This window comes from Mesoplodon mirus (genome assembly GCF_964341445.2).
Source record: "Mesoplodon mirus genome assembly, chromosome: 12".
Lineage (NCBI taxonomy): Eukaryota > Metazoa > Chordata > Mammalia > Artiodactyla > Ziphiidae > Mesoplodon > Mesoplodon mirus.
Genome location: NC_138988.1, coordinates 22,571,536 through 22,590,435, shown reverse-complemented (window position 1 = coordinate 22,590,435; position 18,900 = coordinate 22,571,536). Strand labels below are relative to the sequence as shown.

The 18,900-nt window shown below is 37.7% G+C and overlaps 1 long non-coding RNA gene across 1 annotated transcript in view; it reads left to right on the top strand.

The window, feature by feature from the left end:
* LOC309813837 overlaps positions 1–18,900 on the top strand; it is a 150,788-nt gene that overhangs the window by 52,098 nt on the left and 79,790 nt on the right. The gene's annotated exons all lie outside the window — the stretch shown is intronic.

The following is an 18,900-nucleotide window of genomic DNA, read 5'->3' as shown; positions in this document are numbered from 1 at the left end:
AAACTTTGGTTTATCTGTGTTGGAATAATATGTAGCTTTGAAAAAGAATTCAGTAGTCTCCTAAGTATTGAAAAGAAAAAATCTATAAGAAATGTTAAGTGACAAAAAGCATAATGCAGAATAATCCATATAGTGAAATTCCATTAATGTAAAAAACAAGCCATAAGAGAGAACTTAAATTTTTTACTATTAAAATGTGTTTATTAATTAAAATTTGAATTTTATTATAATTTTTATTTACTTATTTAAATTAAAAATTTACAAAAGCTTATCTGTGTTGAGACTCTTTCCCACCTCTGTCTCAGACCCTTGATTCCTTTTCCTGAAGGTTATCAAGTTTGTTTTATCTTTTTAATCTTTTCTTACATAAAAGTTTCCTGACTTGTCTCTTGTGGCCTCAGAGAATTTTATTATATGGATGAATCATGTATTAGTCTCCTAGTAATGGATGTTAAGCTTTTCCCCAATCTTTTGCTAGTACTAAAAATGCTGCATATATATATATATATATATATATATATATATATGTATATAAAATTTCAAAATGTCTGAAAGCTTTAAAAACAAATAAGGTTGACTACCACCATGGAAAGGGAAAGGAGAAGGGAGTGTGCTAGGGAGGATTTTACTGCTTATAGCACACACTTTTTTGATTGTCCAAACCTTTTTTCTCAAAGTTTTACTACTTTGAATTTTAAAATGAATTTAAAAATCGTTAGATTAAAAATAGTGATTTAGATTCAGAATTATGGTTTGGACAGGTAAATACATTTGGGAAGTTGGCACTGGCAGAAATTGTCATGGAAAGTTGGTCATTTCTAAACCAATTCCTTCTCCTCCTGGTGGTGGTGGTTAGGCAGATAAATATCAGCTTGCATAGAAAAAAAAGAAGAGTTTTTGTCTTTTAGAACCTCAGTTCTCGAAAGAAATAAATAGGCTTAGAACTTGATTTTGTTCTTTTGATTATCAGATTCCTCAGTTGGAAACCAGGATGACTGAAGGCTGGCGGGGCAGGTTTTCTGTAGTTGAAGGAATTATACACATGCAGACATTAAACATCTATGTAACACACTGTCTAGAGGCATATTTGTAAATCAACAGTGATTCACGTAAAAATAAAGATTTAGACTTTGTCCTCCTGCTGATGCAGGGGACACAGGTTCATGCCCCAGTCCGGGAAGATCCCACATGCCGCGGAGCGGCTGGGCCTGTGAGCCATGGCCGCTGGGCCTGCACGTCTAGAGCCTGCGCTCCGCCATGGGAGAGGCCACAACAGTGAGAGGTCCGCGTAACGCAAAAAAAAAAAAAAAAAAAAAAAGATTTAGACTTTTAAAATGATTTATTCTGTTACATGTTGACATCAGACTTTTCACTGGATCTTAATATTTCACACTGTAATGCTTGATCAGATTGAATATTGAACATAAAAAAGTACAAACATTTATGAAAAATGATATAATTTATTTTGTGAAACCAATCCCAAATACATGAAGACATGGGGCTTGAATTAATTCATCAAGAATATCAATAAGCTGATAAATCAGGGGCATTTTCATTTCAATCATAGTCTTTAAGCTATATTCACAGAAAAATTATTAAAGCAGCCATATGTGTGATTAATGGGTTGGTAGTGGTACCAATTACTCATTAGAATGCAAGGACTAAAATACCCTAGGACTTGAGAAAATATAGTGATTTTCATTAAAAGTGTTGGCTAGGTCCCAAATTCTCAATGGGTTTGTATTCTGAGCTTTAAGAGCATGGTTTTGATCTCAAATGAAAGGGAAATTATCTTAGGAAGGTCTAAAGTTACTCTAACAAAATGAAACTTTCTTTGGTATATGGTTATTTAATCAAAAGTCCCCATTTTGAGATAAAGAACCAGGTTTCCATCTATCTACATATATTTTAAAAGTTAAGAATTTGGAATGTATAATTTTTTTTAACCTATTGAATGCTTGATCATCTACAGATAAGGTAAAAGTTCTCAATTCCCCATGGCTAATTGTGTGGGTGCTATCTTAGCAAGGTGGCCTATGTGGCTGTTTAAACAGTAAAACCAAACTTTAAAATTCATAAATTCAATTGGACATCAGATTAACATCATTAATCATAATTACAAGATAAATAGTGCATGTAAGGATGACTTTCTTAAATATTAAAAATAGTTTCTCCATCATTACCACTAAACACTGCAGCTCAGAGTAGAGGAAAACCTGCTGTTAAGTAAAGATGAATATCCTGAAGCAAATCTAAATACAAGATGCAATCTGAAGGACATCAAATTATTTTGTGTTTTGGATTACACAGTCATGTGAGAATTCTAAGTATCAACTATAATTTCCACATGAATAACACCATTAATTTTCACAGGCTACCAACAACAAAACACTCCGCCCCACAAAACACTTTCATTTTAATTAAGAGACTTGGAGATAAGTGCTGTGAGTCACAGGGGTGTTTGCTTCTGACACTGGATACAGAATAGAGAGCTTGGTGCTTTAAATTTCATTTAAAAAATGTCAGGAAGGATTCTAAATATATTAATATTACAAACAGCTTAAAAACACTGAAACACCAAGTTAACATTTTGAAATGTGAGAGAATTTTATTTTGTATGGATCTAGTGAAATTTTTGCCTGTGTGGAAAAAGTGAGAGTTCAGAAATTCTACAACTTCCCTGTTCTCGGGTTGGTAGGGAAGGACAGCAAAATCCCCAGCACTGATAAAGAATTAGGAAGGAACAGAATGATGTGAAGAAAATACGGACATTAGTTTGGACTTTTTGCTAGCCATTAAGTATCCAGTGTATGCTTCTAAGTAAGATGATCTAGCTTTAACAGTTGAATGTATAGCAAGCCACAGTACCTTTTCTTGAAGAGGTTAATGATAATTTTACTTCCTTTTTCTTTCAAGAAGAATTTGATTAAAATAATTTGTCATTCTACAGTGACAGTAGATGAACATTTCATGGGTAATAAGAAACTGAAATAATCACTCTTATACTTGAGATTGTCTACTCTTGACATCTCAGAAAACCCACAGAAAAATCTGTTGGTCATGCAAAGCTCTTACTAAACCCACTGAAGTAAGAGAGATGACCACCTTTGTAAAGTCTTAGGGCTGTCTGAACACATGAAATTAGGGGAGGACGTTTATAAGCATTTTAGGATATGGGCTGGGTGATTTTAAGGTCAGTCTTGCCGAGTACGAAACTCTTTGTGATTGGGCAGAGTCTATGACCTAATAGCTCTGGACTGGTGGGCACAGTGAGGTGAGGGTCTTGAAGACACCTTGATGAGCAAGAGTTTAGTCTTGCTGAGTAAGCTATCTTAGTTTACACTCTTACCTTCCAGGAGCAGGTGTTTCCTGGTGCAAGCCTCTAGGTAATATTTGTTTGTTCTAGGTGTTGTTTAATGTAGGGGAAGCATACCCCATCTCAGTATTATTTAATATGGGGAGAAGGAATTGTGTTGTGTGATAGGCAGCCTCTAAAATAGCCCCAATAATCCCTGCCTGTGAGTGTTCATGCCCTTATATAATCCTCTCCCTTTGAGTCTGGGCTGGTCTTAATGGCTTCTATGAATAGAATAGGAAAAAACACGATGGGTTTGTCACCTCAGATTAGATTATAAAACACTGTGACTTCCATATTGCTCTTCCCTCTTTTGCTCCTTCTTGCAGCCCTTGCTCTGGGGAAAATAAGCTGCAGTACTGTGAGTAACCTCATGGAGAGGCCCATGTGGCAAGGAACTTGTGTGTCCAGCCAACAGACATCAAGGCCATGAGGCCTGCCAACAGGGCTCTTGTCAGTGAGCTTGGTCTCAGATCCTCCCCCAGTTAAGGTGTGAAAAGACTGTAGACCCAGCTGGTGCAGCCTGGTGAGACCCTGAGACAGATGCACCCTGCTGACCTGTGCCGTGATTCATGACCTTCAGACACTATGAGATAACAAATACTTGTTATTTTAATTTACTGTGTTTTGGGATAATTTCTTATGCAGCAATAGATAGCTAATACGTGTTGGTTTCACTTTTCAGGATGCATGTGTATACCTTCTACTGAAATGTCTACTTATTTCAGAATAAGTGGATTTATTGGCTGAACTATACTGGTTACATTTACTAAATCTGTAGAGTGATATTGAGACTTGAGAACAAAGCATCGTGTTATGTTCATTATGAACATTTCTTCCTTCTGCTCTATAGAAAGTGGCCATATTTTAAGTAGATAGAAACTACTCTATGAAGGCACAGCTAAAGGGACTGATGTGGGGTTAATGCTTCCTTCCTGAGCACACTGGATTAGTGCCTTGGAAAGAGTTACTGTCTACGTAAGGAGCATTTTCCTTCAGCTTTGTCTCTTTGTCACTTGGTGGGCCTGAAGGTTGCTTGAGAAGAGCAGATGTGTGCCTGAGACCTGCTTCAGAAGCAGGATTTCCCAACCTTAGCCTTGAAGTATTGCCAGAGGTTGTTTGGTAGTGAGTCCTGAACCTCCCACCGTCACCCTCCACACTATCCACATACCAGCTGCATGAAGGAAACAGTTTCCTTCTCTCATCACCAGCCCAGTCAAATCCAGTTCTTGGGAGGCAGACATCTTTTCAGGACTTTATCATTGTCTAAATGTAAAGGAAAAAGTGTCAAGAGTGATATTCTGAAAAATTTTTAAAGGGACACATGGTCACTAAATTGGACAAAGAAAACTAGAGCATAAACCCAGTACGAAATGGCTTCTAGGGTAGTTTGTGAAGGGACAATTGCAAACACTGTTCTGGAAATTTTCAAGATATCACATTTCTCCAAGCCACTGTTAACAAGGTGATGAATTCACCTGCTCCTGTGGGGGATGAGAGACAGGCAAGAACAATCAGAATGCATTTGTGTTCTGCGTGTCTCCCAATTGACTTTGGTCTCAAATTTGGATTCAGACAGAGTGGTAGCTAAATTCCATTTCTTTCAAATATGCAACTTATTTTGGGCCATACACATTGACTTTGATTGTTTGCTTTTGGATTCGTGGAATTTGTTAGCTCTTTCCATCTTTATTTTTCTTTTCTCTGTCTACCAACTTTTGTGCCCAGCAATTACCCATGTCTCCCCAATTTTGCAATGTCTGTGAAGATGTTGAACAAGGAAAAAGAAACTAATGGCCCAGGTGACATCTGTTGACCTTACTAGCTGTGTGGCCTTGCTTTTTCTACTTTCAGTGCCTCATTTTTCTTATCCGAAGTCTCTTCTGCCAGCATGATGAGCTTAACTGATACACGCTTCACACTGAGAGTCTTTACAAGCCATTGCTGAGGTTTTTATTTACGAAAGTCAATGGTTCATATGTTGGGGACCCTGTTCATATTTTCTAATTTGTCATACTCCTTTCTCAGGAGTGGGTCTCACATCTATTCAGGTCTGCTGTTGCTAAGTCTGCTATGAAGTTGGCTTCCAACTGTAAAGCTTCAGGGCCCCCAGATGTCTATATTTCTATATTGCTCTGGGGCTGAGGCATCCAAGGCCACAGTCTGAATCATTACATCGGAGAGGAAAGGTGTTGAGTCTTCATTAGCCTAAACCCTAGTGTAGATGAGTCTCCTGGGTAATCCAGAAATTCTAAGCAGTTTTTCAGGGGCCAGATTCAGGATGAAGGCATTCAACGAAGCAGGGTGTACTTAAGACTTTGAGGGTAGAATAGGCAAAGCTTTGTGGATGAAGGTTGGTAATGGGATGTGCCTGGACAGCCAGAGTTTTAATCTAAAGTCTAGTTAATAGTAAAGTGGTTCCCAAATGGCCAGCACGTTAGAATGCACATGTGATCTTTTAAAACATATTGAAGCTGGCTTCTACTCCAGACATTCTAATTTCACTATGTGGAGTGTTACCTGGCATGAAGATTTTTTAAAAGTTCACCATCAATTCTAATGTACAGCAAAGGTTGAGAACCACTGGAGTAATGGTTAAAGGCTTGAGCTTTAAATTCAGACAGGTCTTAGTTCAAATTCCAGCTTTACCACTAGGCTATATGACTTTGGTCTAGTTTTTTGACATCTCTGAACTTGGGTGTTCTTTCCTTTTCTTCCCTTTTTTTATCCCTTCTTTCCTTCCTCCCTTCCTTCCTTCCTTCCTTTTTCTTTAAATTGGAGATAATATAATATCTGGTACATGTGATTACTATTAACATTAAATATATGCTTAGCACAGTGCCCAGCACATAGTAAGTGCTCAGAAGACACTAGCTAGTGTACTACTGCTAGAGTTTCAGTGTTAGGAGGAGGCTTGATGGTGGTTAAAGTGAGGTGTACTTAAGACAGTACAGTGTGGAGAGAAATGTGGCTTCCCTTCTACTCTGGCTTCTCCCTGTGGCTGCTTCCAGGAATCAGGCAGGGGGAGTACTTGAGAAAACTGCTGTCTGTTATTCCCCAGGGGTTCCGCCTTACAGGGTCTCATCAATCAACCCATTTGACTTACTACCATTATGTGTAATTATGAGGTTTGTGTCAAAGGAACAGGTTTGTCATGGTTGTTCTAATTATGGGGAAATCAGATAATATATATTACACATGTATTTTTATGTCAGGTCATTTAGAAAATAGGCTTTGTTTTTAATAATTTAACAAAAGAAGAGAGAGGTGGTCTAAGACTTAATTAAACCATTTTAAGTAAATGTTGGACTGACAACTTATGGATCCAGATATTTCAAATCTGTGCTGAAAACAGCTGAGAATATACTCAGGACTGTCAAGATTTAATTTGTAGAAAGATGTGTATATTTTAGATCCACATTGTCCTTTATTTCATTTTTAACTAGAGCTAAGCATACATTTTGTAGACACTCCTATCATTGTTAGCAGATGGCTGCATTCATACTAATGAACAGTGTCTTTTTTAAATTAATCTTTTCATTTTGAGATAATTATGATTATCTCAAAAAGTAGATTCACATGCAGTTGTAAGAAATTTAATGTACCCTTTCCCCATTCCCCCAATGGTAAAATATTGCAAAGCTATAGTACCATATCACACCAGGATTTTTTTTAATTTAATTTTTATTTTATATTGGGGTATAGTTGATTTACAATGTTGTGTTAGTTTCAGGTGACAGAAAGTGATTCAGTTATACATATACATATATTCATTCTTTTTCAGATTCTTTTCCCATATAGGTTATTACAGAATACTAGTAGAGTTCCCTGTGCTGTACAGTAGGTCCTTGGTGATTACCTATTTTATATATAGTAGTGTGTATATGTTAATCCCAAACTCTTAACTTATCCTTTCCCCCACCTTTCCCCTTTGGTAACCATAAGTTTGTTTTCAAAGTCTGTGAGTCTGTTTCTGTTTTGTAAATAGGTTCATTTGGATCATCTTTTTAGAGTCCACATATAAGTGATAACATATGATATTTGTCTTTCTCTGTCTGACTTACTTCACTTAGTATGATAGTTTCTAGGTCCATCCCTGTTGCTGCAAATGGCATTATTTCACTCTTTTTTATGGCTGAGTAATATTCCATTGTCTATATGTACTCCATCTTCTTTATCCATTCCTCTGTTGATGGGCATTTAGATTGCTTCCGTGTCTTGGCTTTGTGAATAGTGCTGCAATGAACATTGTGGTGCATGTATCTTTTCAAATTATGGTTTTCTCTGGATAGTTGCCCAGGAGTGGGATTGCTGGATCATGTGGTAACTCTATTTTAAGTTTTTTAAGGAACCTCCATACTGTTCTTCATAGTGACAACCAGGATATTTTTATTGATACAGTCAAAACCAAAACATTTCCATGACCACAGTTTCTTCATGTTGCCCTTTTCTAGCCACCCCAACCCTACTCCTCCTTAATGCCTGGCAAACATTAATTGTTCCTTTTGGGGTTGACTTTTTTCCCTCATCATAGTTTGGTATCCAGGTAATACAGTAAGTCCCCTACATACAGATGAGTCCCGTTCCAAGAGTGCATTCATAGGTCCAATTTGATTGTAAGTCCAACAAAGTTAGCCTAGGTACCCAACTAACATAATCGGCTATATAGTACTGTACTGTCTTAGGTTTATAATACTATTCACACAAATAATACATAAAAAACAAACACAAAAAATTTTTAAAAAGGGGCTTCCCTGGTAGCGCAGTGGTTGAGAATCTGCCTGCTAATGCAGGGGACACGGGTTTGAGCCCTGGTCTGAGAGGATCCCACATGCTGCGGAGCAACTAGGCCCGTGAGCCACAACTACTGAGCCTGCGCGTCTGGAGCCCGTGCTCCGCGAGAGGCTGTGACAGTGAGAGGCCCATGCACCGCGATGAAGAGTGGCCCCTGCTCGCCACAACTAGAGAAAGCCCTCGCGCAGAAGCGAAGACCCAACACAGCAAAAATAAATAAATTAATTAATAAACTCCTACCCCCATTATCAAAAAAAAATTTTTTTAGTCTTACAGTACGGTAATCTTACAGACACGTGAACTAACTTATGTGATTGGACATGCGAAGGCACTTTCATATCTTTGAAAGTTCGCAACTTGAAGTTTCGTATGTAGGGCACTTACTGTACTAGCTTCATAAAATGAGTTGGGGAATGTTCCTTCTCTTCTGTTTTCTGGAAGAGACTGTATAGAATCAGTGTGAATTCTTCTTTAAACATTTGATAGGCTTCTCCAGTGAAATGATCTGAACCTGGAGATTTCTTTTTTGGAAGTTTTAAAATTACAATTCGATTTCCTTAATAGCTATGAGGCTATTCAGATGATCTATTTCATATTGGGTAAGTCGTGGTAGATTGTGCTTTTTTGAGGAAATGGTCCATTTCATATTTATAGTCAAATTTGTGTGTGGAGAGTTGTTCATAGCATTCCTCTATGTTTTGATGTCTGTAAGTTCTGTAGTGATATCCCATTTCATTCCTGATATTGGTAATTTGTACCATCTCTCTTTTTTCTTTGTCAGTTTTATCAAATATGTGATTTGCAGGTATCTTCTTTCATTCTGTAGGTTGTCTTTACACTTTCATGATAATGTACTTTGAAGCCAACAATTTTTAGTTTTGGTGAATTTCAACTTTTTTTTTTTCTCTGATTGCTTGTGCTTTAGGTGATATATCTAGGAAACCATTGCATAATCTAAAGTCGTGAAGATTTACACCTATAGTTTCTTCTAAGACTTTTATAGTTTTAGCTCTTACATTTACTTATTGATCCATTTGAGTAATTCTTTATCTGAGCAACAGGGTCCAATTTCATTTTTTGCATGTAAATATCTTTGTTTTGATTAATGTTTCCATGATGCATCTTTCTCCATACTTTTACTTTCAATCTGCCTCTATTGTTATACTTAAAGTAAGTTTCTTATAGATAGCATAATTTCTATCCCTTAATTTGTGCATTTAGACCATTTACATTTAATGAAATTATTGATATATTGGGACCTAAGCCTGTCATTTTATTTTTTCTTTTCTGTTTGTTCTCTTTGTTTTTTTGGTTTTGTTTTGTTTCTTGGTTTTCTTTTTGTCTGCCTTCCTGTAGGTTATTGGAACATTTTCTAGAATTCAATTTTGACTTATCTATATTGTTTTTGAGTGTATTTCTTTGTATAGTTTTTTAGTGGTTGCTCTAAAAACAAAAAATGGTTTCATAGACACAACTTATCACAATCTACTGATGTTGTCATTTTGCCAGTTTGAGTGAAGTATGAAAAATTTGCCTTCATTCATGTCCCTTTACCTTTCCTCATGTATAATATAATAGTCTTAAATACTTTCTGTTCATACATTTAAAACCACATCAGTATTATAATTTTTGCTTTAACCATCAAGTATAAATTAAAAAACTGAAGAGAAGGAAAATCTATTGTATTTATCCATACTTTTGCTTACCATGTTCTTTCTTCCTTTCTGATATTCCTAAGTTCCTGTTTTTATCACTTCCTTTCTGTTTAGAGAACTTCCTTTAACTATTCTTTTAGAGTAAGACTGCTGGAGACAAATTCTCTTAGTTTTCTTCCATGTGAGAAATGTCTTAATTTCTCCTTTACTTATGGAGGATTTTTTTCTCTGTGTATGAGGTTCTGGCCTGGCATTTCTTTTTTTTTTTCAGTACTTGAAAAATGTTGTGGGAATTCCTTCTGGCTTCCATTGCTGTTGATGAGAAATCCATTATCATCCAAATAATTTTCCCTTTAGGTGTCATTTCTGTCTTGCTCCTTTCAAGGCTTTGTTTTGTCTTTTCAGAAGTTTGACTATGATGTTTCTTGGTGCTACGGACTGAAGCGTCTCCCCCAAATTCCAAAGGTGACAGGGCCTTTAAGGAGGTAATTAAGGTCAAATGAGATTACAGGGTGGGGCCCTAATCTGATAGAACTGGTATCCTTATAAGAAGAGAAAGAGACATGAGATCTCTCTCTCTCTCTCTCTCTCTCTCTCTCACTGTCTCACTCTCGCTCTCACTCTCGCTCTCTTTCTCTCCCCATGCATGCACAGAGGAAAGGCCACGTGAGGACACAGTAAGAAGATAGCTGTCTGCAAGCCAGGAAGGGAGGCTTCACTGGAAAACCACCTTGCCAGCACTTTGATGTGAGATTTCTAGCATCCAAAACTGTGAGAAAATTAATTTTTGTTATTCAAGCCACTCAGTGTGTAGTATTCTGTTTTAGTAGCCTCAGTAGACTAATACGCTTGCTGTGAATTAAAATAATTTTTTTTATCCTGCTTGGGATTTGCTCGAGATCTTGAATCTGTAGGTTTATGTCTTTTGCCAAATTAGGAAGTTTTCAGCCATTATTTCTTCAAATACTTTTTCAGTACTCCTGTCTTTCTCCTATCCTTCTGGGATTCCAATGATATGATTCAATGGTAAATATTTCTGTAGTCCCACAGGTTCCTGAGGCTCTGTTCATTTATTTTTTAAAATTAGTTTCTTTCCATTAAGACTGAGTAATTTATATTGCTTTATTATTCAGTTCAGTTACCTTTCATGTATCCTCTCCATTCTGATTTTCATCCCATCCATTGAGGTTTTCTATTTTGGTTATTGTGTTTTTCAGGTTTAAATTTTCCATTTTGCTTTTCTTTATATCTTCTCTTTCTTTGGAAAGACTTTCTATTTCTGTGCTGAGACTTTATATTTTTCCATTTCAGTGTGCTCTTACTTGCTCATTGAAGCATTTTTTATGGTGGCTACTTTAAAACTTCTGTCCTATGATTCTAACATCTATGTTGGCATAGTGTTGGCATCCACTGATTTTTTTAATTCAATTTGGGATCTTCCTGGTTCTTGGTTTGATGAGTAATTTTTGCTTGAAACCTGGACATTTGGGTTTTATGTTATGATATTTTGAATCTTACTTAAGTTTTCTGTCTTAGCTGGCTTCCCCAACACTACTGAGCAAAATGGGGGAGTTCCAGCTCCCCACTAATCTTTGACTGTAGGGTTAAAAGTCTTGACTATCTTCTCTGTCTTCTGATGCCACCCCAGCAGAGTATTTGGGGTGTTTTGTTCAACCTGGCAGGCATGACATCTAGGCTCTCCCATCAGCCTTTGCTGATGACTATTTATTTATTTATTTATTTATTTATTTACTTACTTACTTACTTATTTATTTAGTGACTGGAGTAAAGCAGTTATTTTCTAAAAGTTTTCTGTCTTGTTAGGCTGCCCTTTTGCTGGCCTTTGGCTAGAGCAAGCAGAATTTTGTTGGGACTTCTTTTTCTCTGTGCTTGTTAGAATTTCTGGATTGCTAGTTTCTTCTGCCTGGAATACAGGAAGCCAAAACACAAACTCAGAAAACCCCAAACCATATAAACCCAGGGCACTTACCACTGTGTTGTTCCTGGGGTCCCAAGGCCACCAGCTCATTTGTCTTCTTCCCTCTACCTTTCCGAGTCTCCGTATGTTTCTGTCATATGTAATGCCCAGGGTTTTTAGTTGTAGTTAGCAGGAGGAATAGGAAATAGTATGTCTACTCCATCTTCCCTGACATGGAAGTCCCTTGAACTCTGTCATTTAATTGCTAATGCTTTTAAAATTATTACAATGTGCACCTTGGCTTCTCTAGATTAGACAAAAACAAACACAAATTTTCTCTTCATGTGTTTGTTACCTGAGTCAAGAGAACACTCTAGAACAGGTGTCAAGCAGGCTTTGGTAATAAAGTTAGCATCACATTATCTCAAAAGGAAATGTTGACAAATACATTGTATATACAATTCAGGGCTGACCTTTTACTACTGCATTTAAATTTGTGCATGTTATGTTTTTTGTTTTTTTTTGTTTTTTTTTAAATCTTGAGTAGCTTGTTAACATACTACCAACAACCCATTCCATTTGGAATTAAAACCTTTCTGTGGACATTAATGTTGTAGAAAGAGCAGAAATCATCACTATAAAATTGGTTTATTTTATAACCAAATGTCAACTAATTATTCCAGTAAGTTAAAAAACCTTGTTCATTTTAATCAGGGTTATATTCATTTTCAGAGGAAAAAAAGTCTTCTGTCATAAAGTATCTCTCCTCCCCTTCCACCTCCCTGTTATGAAAAGCTAAGTGTTCTTTCATCTGGGTTTTACTATAGGAGTATCATAAATGACCAGATATATTAAACATAGACTTCTTGGGTGTCCAGGGCATGCCCAGTTTTCCCATCTTTCACTGCTCTCCCCTCAGTTCACTACAGCTCAGGAAATCTCTTTCTTACTGGTACCCATGCCTTTGTTTTGTTTTGTTTTGTTTTTTTAAACATCTTTATTGAGATAGAATTTACATACCATAAAATTCACCTCTTTAAAGCAAACTTTTTTAAAAAATTAAAGTATAGTTGATTTACAGTGTTGGGTTAGTTTCAGGTGTACAGCAAAGTGATTCAGATATATAGATATATAGATAGATATAGATAGATATAGATATAGATATAGATAGATAGATATATCTTGTTGTTTATATAGAGTAGTGTGTATCTGTTAATCCCAAACTCCTAATTTATCCCTCCCTTTCCCCTTTGGTAATGATAGTTTTGTTTTCTATGTCTGTGAGTCTATTTATGTTTGGTAAATAAATTCATTTGCATTATTTTTTTTTACTCCACATATAAGTGATATCATATGATGTTTGTCTTTCTCTGTATGACTTACTTTACTTAGTATGATAATCTCTAGGTCCATCCATGTTGCTGCAAATGGCATTATTTCATTCTTTCTTATGGCTGTGTAATATTCCATTGTGTGTGTGTGTGTGTGTGTGTGTGTGTGTATCTCCATTCATCTGTTGATGGACATTTAGGTTGCTTCCATGTCATGACTATTGTAAATAGTGCTGCTATGAACATTGGGGTGTATGTATCTTTTTGAATTAGAGTTTTTGTCTTTTCCAGATATATGCTCAATAGTGGGATTACCCATGCCTTTGTTTTAAGTCTGGTTCATGATTCTTTTCCCTTACGACTTCATTTACTTTCAGAAATCTCAGAATCACGGTCTCTTCTTATACAAATATGAGAACAAAGACCTAGGGAGATTAAAGTAGGTTTGTGAAGATATGTATATTGACAGTGGAAAGAGAGGAAAAGAACTTCAGTTCTTTAATCAGAGAAAATTCTTTGTTATATTTCTATGATTCTCCTTTTCTATTTTTGTTACATTTCTGTATCTCCCTGGGGGCAGAGGAAGAAGGAATAAAACATCACTAACAATGGGTGCTCAATGGTAGGAAGAGACCCAAATCAAGAAATATGAACAACCAGTGACCTCTAATTCGAATCCCCTTGGAAATCTCTGGAATCCAACCCACCTGGTATCAGAATCCGGGCACAGGTTGTGTGGGTCTTCCTTGGTATTCTCACAGAAGCAGTCTAAAACATACACTATAAATTGACATTTGTTGTAAAATAAATCAACTCTTTTGGTTGAAAGTGGCAGAAAGCCAACTAAAAATGCCTGAAACATAAAGGAAAAATCATTGGCTCATGTATTTAAGGAACAAGCTTGAGGCACAGGTGTTTAAAATTTGTAGTCAAGAATTTAGCGTTCTACATTCCTTGGCTCTACCTTCCTGTATTGGCTTAATTTCCAAGTAGGCTCAGTGGTTGCTTTTTGTTGTTGTTGCTGTTTTATAAGCAGCACCAGGCTTGCATCTTACAAGCTTAGAAACTCTAGGGCAATGAAGGTCTTTTTCCCAAGAGTCCTGGTAAAAGTCATGCACCTTGGTTCTGACTGTAACTGATAAGGTCATGTGCTCATCTCTGGACCAATCAGTAAGTTGAAGGCTGAAATGCTCTGATTAGCCAGCCCAGAACTAAATTCCCTGCACACTTCTTAACCTCAGAGATGGAGTCAGTAAACTTCATGAAGGATTAAAGTGAAAATAGGATTAGGATTTTTTCCCCTGAGGGAATATTGAAAGGCTATCATTGATGAAGGGGGAAGGGATGCCAGGAAGATAGATCAACATGAATCTGTTACCCATGGAGGAGGTGGTAATGCAGTACAGAATGAGGTCAGGGGAGAATTACTCCTATGAATACCAAGGCTATCGTTGCTTCTATTGCTGGGTTAAGTATCTCTTCTGAGTTGGGGATGGGATTATACAGGTTCAGATTTTTCACAAAATTTGTGTCAGAATTTTTCTAAAAGCCTTCACCTATCTCATCCCTTTTATTTAAAACTGTCTTTTTCAAAACATAGACCTTCAAGATATATTTAAAAATGGAAACTTATTATTTAATTTTACTTTTTCTGCTTTATTTGACCATGAACACTAAGGCAGTGTGAACCCATTTGTGAATGTACCTTATTCTAGCAAAATTATAGGCTAAATAAGCTTGGGGGCTAAGCTGGAAAAGTAACCACGTTTTATAAATACTTTTTTAATGGAAAAATGAATTTCATGTTCCACATAACTGATTTACAAATGGACCATTGGAATACACTCCATTCTCAAGCACATACTGCTAAAAAATCTAGCAGATGCATCAATGAACTTTACACGGAATCATTTTGATAAACTTAGTCTTCCTCCTCTACACAATAACTAGGTATCTATCTGGAGCAAAGTCAGGGCAGATACGTTCAGACATACAAGAGTTGGGTCAATCATGTTTATATGTATAGATGACTTAGAGAGGACCATGCCAAACAGAACTCACTGTCCTTCCTGGTGAGTATAGGGAGAGATTAAGAAAGTGTTCATATGTTCAGTGAATTTGTCAGGAAGTCTTGTTTGTATGAGATAAAAAGATCTTAATGACTCTTAAGATAGGCAGAATCTTCGAGCTGATGGTTTTGGAGAAGTCCTTTAAAAGAGTGTAATTCTCAAGAGAGAACTTCCCAGGGGTATGGACATGCAGTGTTGTCCTGGTCACCCTTGTCTGCTACCTTTGATTTCCTGACTTGTAAGACTAATGTTAAAACACAGTTCAGTCTTCTGAGGATTTCATCCATCCATCCATCCATTCATTCACTGAGTATACACAAGTTCAGGACTCTGAAATGTGGGGCCAGCCAGGCCATTGGTCCCCAAGCCTCAAGCTTACAGAAACCATGAATTGTGACATCTGCTCAAGCACCAATGTGCATGGGAGTAACATGAGGCCTCATCACAGATGTTGCATCCACCTGAAATCTGGGAGGTGCAAGAATAACTAAAGAATTATACTGAAAGGATGTTCTCAACCGAATCTAAAAGCTGCTTGATTCCAAGGCCACCTCTCAGAAAGCGTTCAAGATGTTGTGCTGGGAAAATAGAGAAACAAATAAGGGAAGATCTCAGGAATTTACATTCTAAGGGAGGAGATTGATGTGTAAAAGTTCAGTATAATACAAGGCAGAGAGAAATGGTTGCTATGCTGGCAGTACAAGCTTTTGGCCAAGCAAGGACTCAGGAGAGTTGCAGCCCCACATTCTTGACCTTGTCTATAAGCTTTTGTCTGACAGCCTTTGGCTCCTACCACCTCTGCCTTCACCTCTGTGGTAAATATCTTATTCTTGGTAGTTCCAGATAAGAAGAGTCCCCTGGCCCAGAGATTCACAAACTTTCTTGGTTCATAGTACCTCTATGCCAAAAGAAATGCCTAACAGTTTTGTTTGTTAAGTAGCTAGGTCCAAAAACTTTAAAATGTATAATGTATTTATGTCCTAACAACTTAGTAGCCATTTGAAAAAATACATATGTGTTGAATGAAAAAAGAAGTTTCTTTCATTCTTACATAATCACAGGTATTTAATGGTGGATGTGTGTGTCTGTAGAGCACTGCACAACTTTGCAAATCTTGCCTTCAGATTGGACACTGACACCCTGATTTCCGGTTCCACAACAGTTTTTGCAGGGCACTAGCTTTTTATTACAGCAACTTCTGAAAACCCAGCTTTGTGAAGCTAGGGTGCCCTCAGAGGAGCTGGAGCTAATGTTTTTATTAATTAATTAATTTATTTTTGGCTGCGTTGGGTCTTCGTTGGTGTGCGCAGGCTTTCTCTAGTTGCGTCAAGTGGGGGCTACTCTTCATTGCGGTGCAGGGGCTCCTCATTGCTGTGGCCTCTCTTTGTTGTGGAGCATGGGCTCTAGGCGCGTGGGCTTCAGTAGTTGTGGCGTGTAGGCTCAGTAGTTGTGGCTCACAGGCTCTAGAGTGCAGGCTCAGTAATTGTGGCGCACAGGCTTAGTTGCTCCATGGCCTGTGGGATCTTCCCGGACCAGGTCTCAAACCCATGTCCCCTGCATTGGCAGGCAGATTCCTAACCACTGCACCACCAGGGAAGTCCCTGGAGCTAATTTTGAAGCTGTGAATTACTGTAAGCCAGTAATTCATGCAGTGTGAACAGATGGGGAGTATTGCTGTGTTACTCTTACAAATTTAAAATACCCTGTAGCACTCTTATGTTTGTGGTAGTGCCCCATGCACAGTCTGGGAACCAGGACCTTAGCTGTCTTTTCTCTGTTCACTCTGGTACAAGAGCCTTCCTCCTAGTATTATCCATGGCCTCAATCCCCATATCCTGTCAGGTTTAGACAGGGAATGCAGGGCTTTGCTGGGTCAAAATGTGGACTCAGAGAGTTGCCAGTAAACTGAATCAACATCAGTTATGTTGCATCGAACTACACCCATGGAGATGAACTATTAAATCTGCAGAGGATAACAGAATACCCCTATTACTTAAGTCTAGAGGCAACGTAGCTTGATATATTTTTATTTTTCATAATTCAGAAGCAATTGTGAGTCTTGAGGTCCTCACCATGATCACTTACTAACGTGGTTCTAGTGAGTTCAATGGACCCAGTTTATAGATTTATGTCACCAGAATGCCAGTTTTATATTCACTGTATTGAATGTTTTATTTCTCTAATTCATGTATGAAATTGGTCTGGAGCTTCAGATGACTTTGGAATATCTATGTTTTCTGGAAGCAATGAGGAGAAAGAGACATAAATTTGTAAGAATAAGAAATCCTGCTGAAAATGGGACCTAATAGACGTGCCAGGTTCTCTTTCAGGACAGGACATGTGTAAAGGGATTAATGTTTCTGAAATATAAAATAAATCTGTTTTTTATTTAAGTAAATTATGTTGCCCTGTGATTCCCCATCAATGAAATTCACAGCATTCATTGGCTTAAGGGAAGGACAGGTGTCACGCAGGACAAAGAAATCATTGCTGGGCTCTGAGCCTCAACGAGAATATTCTGGACTCCCTGCAGCAATGGTTCAACAACTTTAGTGAGCATCAGAATCACCTGGAGGGTTGCTAACAGACAGATTACCGGGTCTTACTCCAGAAACCCATCCATAGTTTCTGATTCAGGTGTCTGGGGTGGGACTCAAGAATTTGTATTTCTGATAAGTTCCCAGGTAATACTAATGCTGCTGGTTTTGAGAACCACTCCCCTAGAGGACAATAGTTCCTGAAAGTCAAGTGTACTGAGAGGGAAAGGGGATTTATAAATTTCAGAGTTTCCATTTCCATATCAAAAGCAAAGCCTGGAGTTCTAAAACTGGGACTTTACCATAAATAGATGTTAGTAGTCACCACCAGACAAGATTCGAAGTCCCTTCTGCTGCTGGAAAGAGGTGACAAAGGGGTGGGAAAGGAGACAAAGTGACAATAGAGAGACCCTCTCCCTAACACCACCTTAGAGTCTAATTTAAATGGCAAGAAGCAACAACCCTTAGTTAATGTCAGGAAATCAAATATTATCCAAAGCCCATTTTCTTGCCTTGAAAGGTGTCAGTCCTCCCATGAAAACTTTTCGGCTAGGGTGTTTCAGTACTCCCCCCATTGCTATTAGATATTTTCCTATGCATAAAAAGTTGTTCTTAGGGCTTCCCTGGTTGTGCAGTGGTTGGAAGTCCGCCTGCCGATGGAGGGGACACGGGTTCGCACCCCGGTCCGGGAAGATCCCACATGCCGCTGAGCGGCTGGGCCCGTGGGCCATGGCCGCTGAGCCTGCGTGTCCGGAGCCTGTGCTCCGCAGCGGAAGGGGCTACAAGAGTGAGAGGCCCGAGTACCACACTATATATATATATATATATATATATATATATATATATATATATATATATATATATATATTCTTAAATCAGAATCCAAGGTACAACTTCATGAAAGTTTCATATACTTGAGCACCGAATTCACTGATGACTTGAAATAAGACATCACTCTACTGCCCAGTGAATCAGTGTTTTACAAAGCATCAAATATCTCCCTTTTTTTTTGTGAACAGAAGGTTCTTCCAGGACTTTTAATTGTTAAGAATCTTCCCTTTGTTTCACACTGAGGACAAAAGCTATATTCTTTTTGCAATGGGTACAACCCTGCAATGGCATTCTTTTCCTACTTGGATATGACAGATACCCTCTCAGGAACTAAACTCATTTCTGCACTATGTACTTGAGACTTGGAGAAGTAAACCACAAATTATCTCCTCTAAATAGCACTCCCCAGT